Source organism: Mus caroli, chromosome 13, assembly GCF_900094665.2.
Source record: "Mus caroli chromosome 13, CAROLI_EIJ_v1.1, whole genome shotgun sequence".
In the NCBI taxonomy this organism is placed as follows: domain Eukaryota; kingdom Metazoa; phylum Chordata; class Mammalia; order Rodentia; family Muridae; genus Mus; species Mus caroli.
Window position 1 is genome coordinate 14,602,621 of NC_034582.1, and position 5,746 is coordinate 14,608,366.

At 36.9% G+C, this 5,746-nt stretch overlaps 1 pseudogene; it reads right to left on the minus strand.

Moving 5' to 3' along the window:
• Window positions 1-3,271, minus strand: part of LOC115029103 — a 5,230-nt pseudogene extending 1,959 nt beyond the window's left edge.
• Window positions 3,272-5,746: the final 2,475 nt, after the last annotated feature.

A 5,746-nucleotide genomic window follows, 5' to 3' on the forward strand; every position in this document is an offset into this window, starting at 1 on the left:
CCTACTCTTATAGAACCCAAGACTACCAGCCCAGGGATGGTCCCACCCACAAGGGGCCTTTCCCCCTTGATCACTAATTGAGAAAATGCCTTACAGTTAGACCTCATGGAGACATTTCCTCAACTGAAGCTCCTTTCTCTGTGATAACTCCAGCTGTGTCAAGTTGACACAAAAATAGCCAGTACAGTATGTAAGTGTTCTAAGAAGAAAAATATTGAAATTGTCAGTTAAAATACTATTTTTAATCATCCAATGAATGACTTAATCAATAAAACCTTAAAACACCTTACAGATATGTTTTTCACCTAAACTTCTTTATTCTAACAAGACATGATAAATTTTCACTGACATGGATAAAATAATTGTCCTTGATGCCAAATAATAGTGGCAGCTTTTTGAACATATAGAATTTTGGGTTACGCATTTCAAGTAGTGGCATGGTTTTATCTTAAATTATTAGAGAGCTTCCTCTTTTCAGACATGTACCCCCTCTTCTTAAGAAGAAACATTGGTGCTTATGAAAACAAAAAACATATTCCTTTGCTGTAAACAATAAACAGTTTCAAAACAAGTGAACTCCTGGAAATTAAAAACAAGACAATTCTTTGAATAATTTTTCTAGTTACTTGAAAAAAAAACTTGGTGGAACAGTTAGTCCAACTCTCTTCTTTTCCAACTGAACTTCTATTTTCTCTTGGGGACTTTCAATTATCACTAACTCCAGGGAGAACAGTGTATGAGTTTATTTTGTAAAGAAGATTGCAAGATATCAGATAGCACACAATTTACATGTAATGACCTTCTAAGGAACCCAGAAGATCGGTTTGTCAGGACAAAATTTAGCCTGTTTCTCAGGACAAAAATGTCCGGAGATTTTTGTAGAAGCTGTGAGCACTGTGATAGCTAGGGCTTTCACAAGGTATTTGCAGAAGGAACTAAGCTCATAGTACTTCCCTCTGGTAAGTACCTTTTTTTCTGCTTTATTCCAGTGATGAAAAGAACATATATGGTTGCATAAAAAATGGAAATCTACTATTATCTACTGTACCTGACTACAATATCCTTAGCCTGAGTCATTTTTGAGGTTATATTCTGAATATGACAACAAAAAACTCCTTTGTAAATGATTTCTTCTTTCCCTCCAGAAAACATAGAAGCTCTGTGTTTAGAATATTTACATATGCAAAGAGTAAGTGGAAGTTATTTTAGGGATCAGATGCATAACTTATTGGTAAACTTTTGCTTCAAGATACTATTATGAAAGTTATTTTAAGTGTGAGTCCTCAAAACTGGAATTTTGATGATGAATCTTATATGTATTTTTTAATACAACTTTCTCCAGAAAAACTATGAAATCCTTATTGGTTTTGATCATAATTCACAGTAAATTACTGAAGAACATGAATAAATCCCTGTCTTATTTGTCTGACTCCTTACAGGTAGATTGTGACAGGACCCAATTTATGTCACTCTGATTCTTGAAATATTATCTGGAGATTTCTCTGTTAAAATTTGTAGTTGACACAAACTATTTCTGTCCAGTTTCAATGAAGAAGACTCTTCATTAATTTTCATCTTCATTTGACCATTACTATACTCATTTTTTTCTACTTGACTTTTTAAAAAACACTTTTATTGTCTAATTATCAGTAGTCAGACCTGAATACATGGTTCCTCCTTTTATTTCTCTATGAAAAAGAAATCTCAATTAACTCTAAATTGCATTCTAGGTTACGAACTGATCTATAAGTCACAACCCTTTAAGGGAATGAATTCAGAAACTTCTGGGAAAACACTAGAAAAAGTAGAATAAAACTTCTCAACCTGTGTGAGCATGGCCCACATTTTAAGGCAGAGTGTGTTCAGTCCTAAGATTCAGGATTACACTTAAATGTGATATGACTTTGTTTCAGTTTTGTCTCCATCTAATATCAACAAAGCCAAATTTGTATATTCATATGAATAGTAAAATATTGATGGGTGTTTTACGTGTTCACAAGATAAATTTCAGATGTTGTGGATTATATGCTAATTCATCCAAGTGCTTGACCCTGGCACGAAGCTTATTTCTGCAGGGACATATTCTTTATATTCTGTAGAGTAAAGCAGGAAGAGAGGCTGGAGGGCAGGTGCTGCAAGCGCCAGTCTCAGCATCTTTGACATTGTTCCTACTTTGGCCATTGCTGTCCAGAGAGGTCAGGCTACTTAACTACAACTAAGGAATCTGTGCTCTTTCTATTCTGGTATGAGAGTCATAATAAAGGAGTGTGGAGTAACTGAAGAGCCTTCAGCAATAGAAGCACTAAATTTTATGTCCAGAGGCTAAAATAAAACATATTTCAGCACCTGTTTTATTGACTGACAATGAAGCCCAGCAATTTTCAAATGTGATAATTTATTCCATTGTAAAGTTAGAGAAGTAGCCAACTTTACTGAAGGTGACTTGGTAGATAAAGTACTTTCTACACAAGTATGAGGATCTGGATTTCAATCCTCAGTTAGACTGAAGTGTGCAGCAGTATCCACATTTGCTCCTAAGGTAATGTCATAGGCCTGCTATACTGAAATAAGGACATCTTGTCTGAAACAAAGTATAATCGAGGACTGCAACAAGGCTGTCCTCTGACTGCTGAGGGGGCATATTAAATGTGCATCCCTAACATTTATTTTGAGAAATGCAAAGAAGTTGTTATAAAGCAAGACCACTTATATACTACCACTAAATCATAACATTTGGTTTCACAGGCTCATTGGGACTCTTAGCCTATGAGGTCAGGCTGATAACAGTGTCCTGAGTTGTCTTTGAGGACCAGTCTTGTGATATTAATTCATTCAGTTTTCATGAAAGAGCCAAGCCAGCAAGCAGCTGCAGAATACTTTGGTGTGAGCTGACTGAAGCTAGATAGTACCAGAATATTTTTAAAAAGGTGCAGTTTCATGTGTTGCACTGATGACTGGGAGCACAGCCACTGTTTTGCACAGCAGAAATGAAGTATTCCATGCACTGGTACACACTCTAGACTTAACCATCTCTCCTTTTGTAATCTTAGAGCAGCAGGCTTCTTGTGATTATAGTTTGGGAACCAAGGTATACTATCACAAAATAGACTGTAGCATGTGGGTAAAGAACACCATTTCTCTCCTTATTTGACCTGGATTTAATTGCAAACCCTACCCACCAATTTTATGATTAATAACAAAGCTTTTACTCACGGAATGACAATGTTTCATTCAAGCATGAATCATAGAAAAATGTGTTGCTAGCAGCCATGTTGATAACCCCTGAATTTTATTGCTTTTAATTAGTTTTCTCACCATCTTTCGTTTTGGTTTCATTGATGTACTGAGGTTGAATTGGGTTGCAATTAAAGATATATTTTATGAAAAATAAAGCAGCTAACAGAACTTATTATGAATCACTTAGGTCAGGATAGAAGTGCTATTCTTGTAAGAATTTCAGAACATCATGTCTCTCAAATCTGGAAAATCAGGGACAGTAGACTAATATAATAGTTTTGAAATTATTTGAATCACTGTGGTGTTCCTCCATCTTTGGTGTAGGAATGAAAGGGGACATCGTAGGTGAATACTGAAGGAATGCATTTTCAAGGTAATTGGGGGAAGGCAAAGCTGGTCATAGTGAGGTGAGGGTGATAATCTTTAGAAAGAAGAGGGCTGTAAGCAGGACTTGCAGAAGCACTTTCCAGGAGACTGCAATTCCACATGCTAATGCTGGAGAGCAGTGTGCAAACACCTAGCAAGGTCTGCAAACATCTGGACTTTCATTAAACATTCATATGTATGGGAAGTCATTATTAAAGCATTTGACATTGGCGAGGGGTTCATTATTACAGTCAAGATGGTGATAGACTTAAGAGACAGACACCTTCATTTTTCTCCCAATCAAGTATGCTGTGAACAAGTCTGAGCTTTGAACTCAGACATGGAATACTTACTTCTCCACTTACTCCTAGAGAACATGGGAAACTTTGTGCTCAGTGCCTACTAAGTAAGACAAAGGAACAGCAAGCTGTAATGAAAGTAGGACATGAGAACAGCTAGACTGTGGGAGAATCAAAGGTGATGTTGTAAATAAAGCAATGGGCACATTGTCCAAACCACAGCAGAAACATGGAAGGATAATTCCTTTACATAAATGACTATATACAGGTACAAAAAAAAATAAAAGCTACTTACATCGATTTCACTGAGATATAAAAAATGCAGAGTTCATTGTGGCGTCAGCTAAATGAACAGTGGGTTGCACTAAATGGCATAGCCAGAGACCAAAGTAACACATGGGGGCAGGGAAGTATGTTAGAAATGATACGAAAGCTTCTTCTGTACGATGACCATAAAACCAACTTGGTCTCCTCGCCCTCCCTATTATCCATCCAGCATAAATTATGCTTCACCATGAGAAATAAAGGTATGTGAAGAAATAAAGTGTAGAATCACTACACTGAGCTACATGAGACTCTATCTCAATCATACTGATTACCGTCATTATTATCTTTATTAACTTTCCATTTTTCTCTTACAGACAAAAGGCTTGATGCAGACATTTCTCCCAAGCCCACTATTTTTCTTCCTTTTGTTGCTGAAACAAATCTCCATAAGACTCCTTTGTCTCATTGAAAAGTTCTTTCCCGAAGTCATAAGGATGTATTGGAAAGAAAAGAATGGCAATACTATCCCGGACTCCCAGCAAGGGGATACGCTGAAGACTAACGACACATACATGAAGTTTAGCTGGCTTATTGTGCCTGAAAGGTCAAAGGGGAAAGAGCACAGATGTATTGTCAAACATGAGAACAACAAAGGAGGAGCAGATCAAGAGTTTTTCTTTCCTTCAATAAAGAAAGGGACTGTTAATTGAATTATAAATAAGTGATATATTAAATCAACAATCAATTAAGCACATGATAAATGCTAAACTTGAGATTCCACCTTTGATGCCATAAATAGGAAAGTTCTGCCAAGCAAGCAAAGTTGTTTACTCTTATTATGTACACAGGTCAATGTCCAAAAACTGATGCCTTAAAAATTGATGCCTTAGTCAACTACATATTCAAATGAAAGAGTCAAAGCCTATTATGAAAAAAGGAGTGGACCTAGCAGCCTTGACATTCTGAGATTTTTATTGCTATATGTATCACTGTCAGATAGAACATCGTGGATAAAGACTGAGTGAGGATCCTGTTTGCAAGCATGTAATTAATGTCTGTAATTAATGCATCTCTTGTCATCTCTGCATGTTGGGAAGCTCATTCTGTGCTACCACAGGTAGGGTTGTGTAGGGATGTGTCCGGGGAGACCAGGATTAGTCAGTGTCCCAACATGGAGGGCATGTATAGTGAAGAATGCATACTCTTTCCAAATTACTCAGAATAATTCAGATGTAAGATCCCACAGCATCCCCTTGATTCAATGAGGTACACAGATGCACATTTAGGCAGAGGGCTGTACATGCAGAGGGCTTCACGGTTTGTAATTCATTGTATGCCACAACTGCTGGTAATGAACAATAGTCCCAAGGCTCCAGGGACCTTCTGAAATTGCAAGGAATGAACAGATATGAAAGCTGTTAGCTGCTTGCTGTTCACTGTCACGTTTCTCCTCTGAAATCCTCAGTCTCTTCAATGGTCAGTGAACTTTGCACAGTTGTTTTGGGAGGATCCTTGATTTGGATAGATGTGGCTTCTCTTCTATAAAGATTATTTTAGACAGTCTATTACATCTTTTA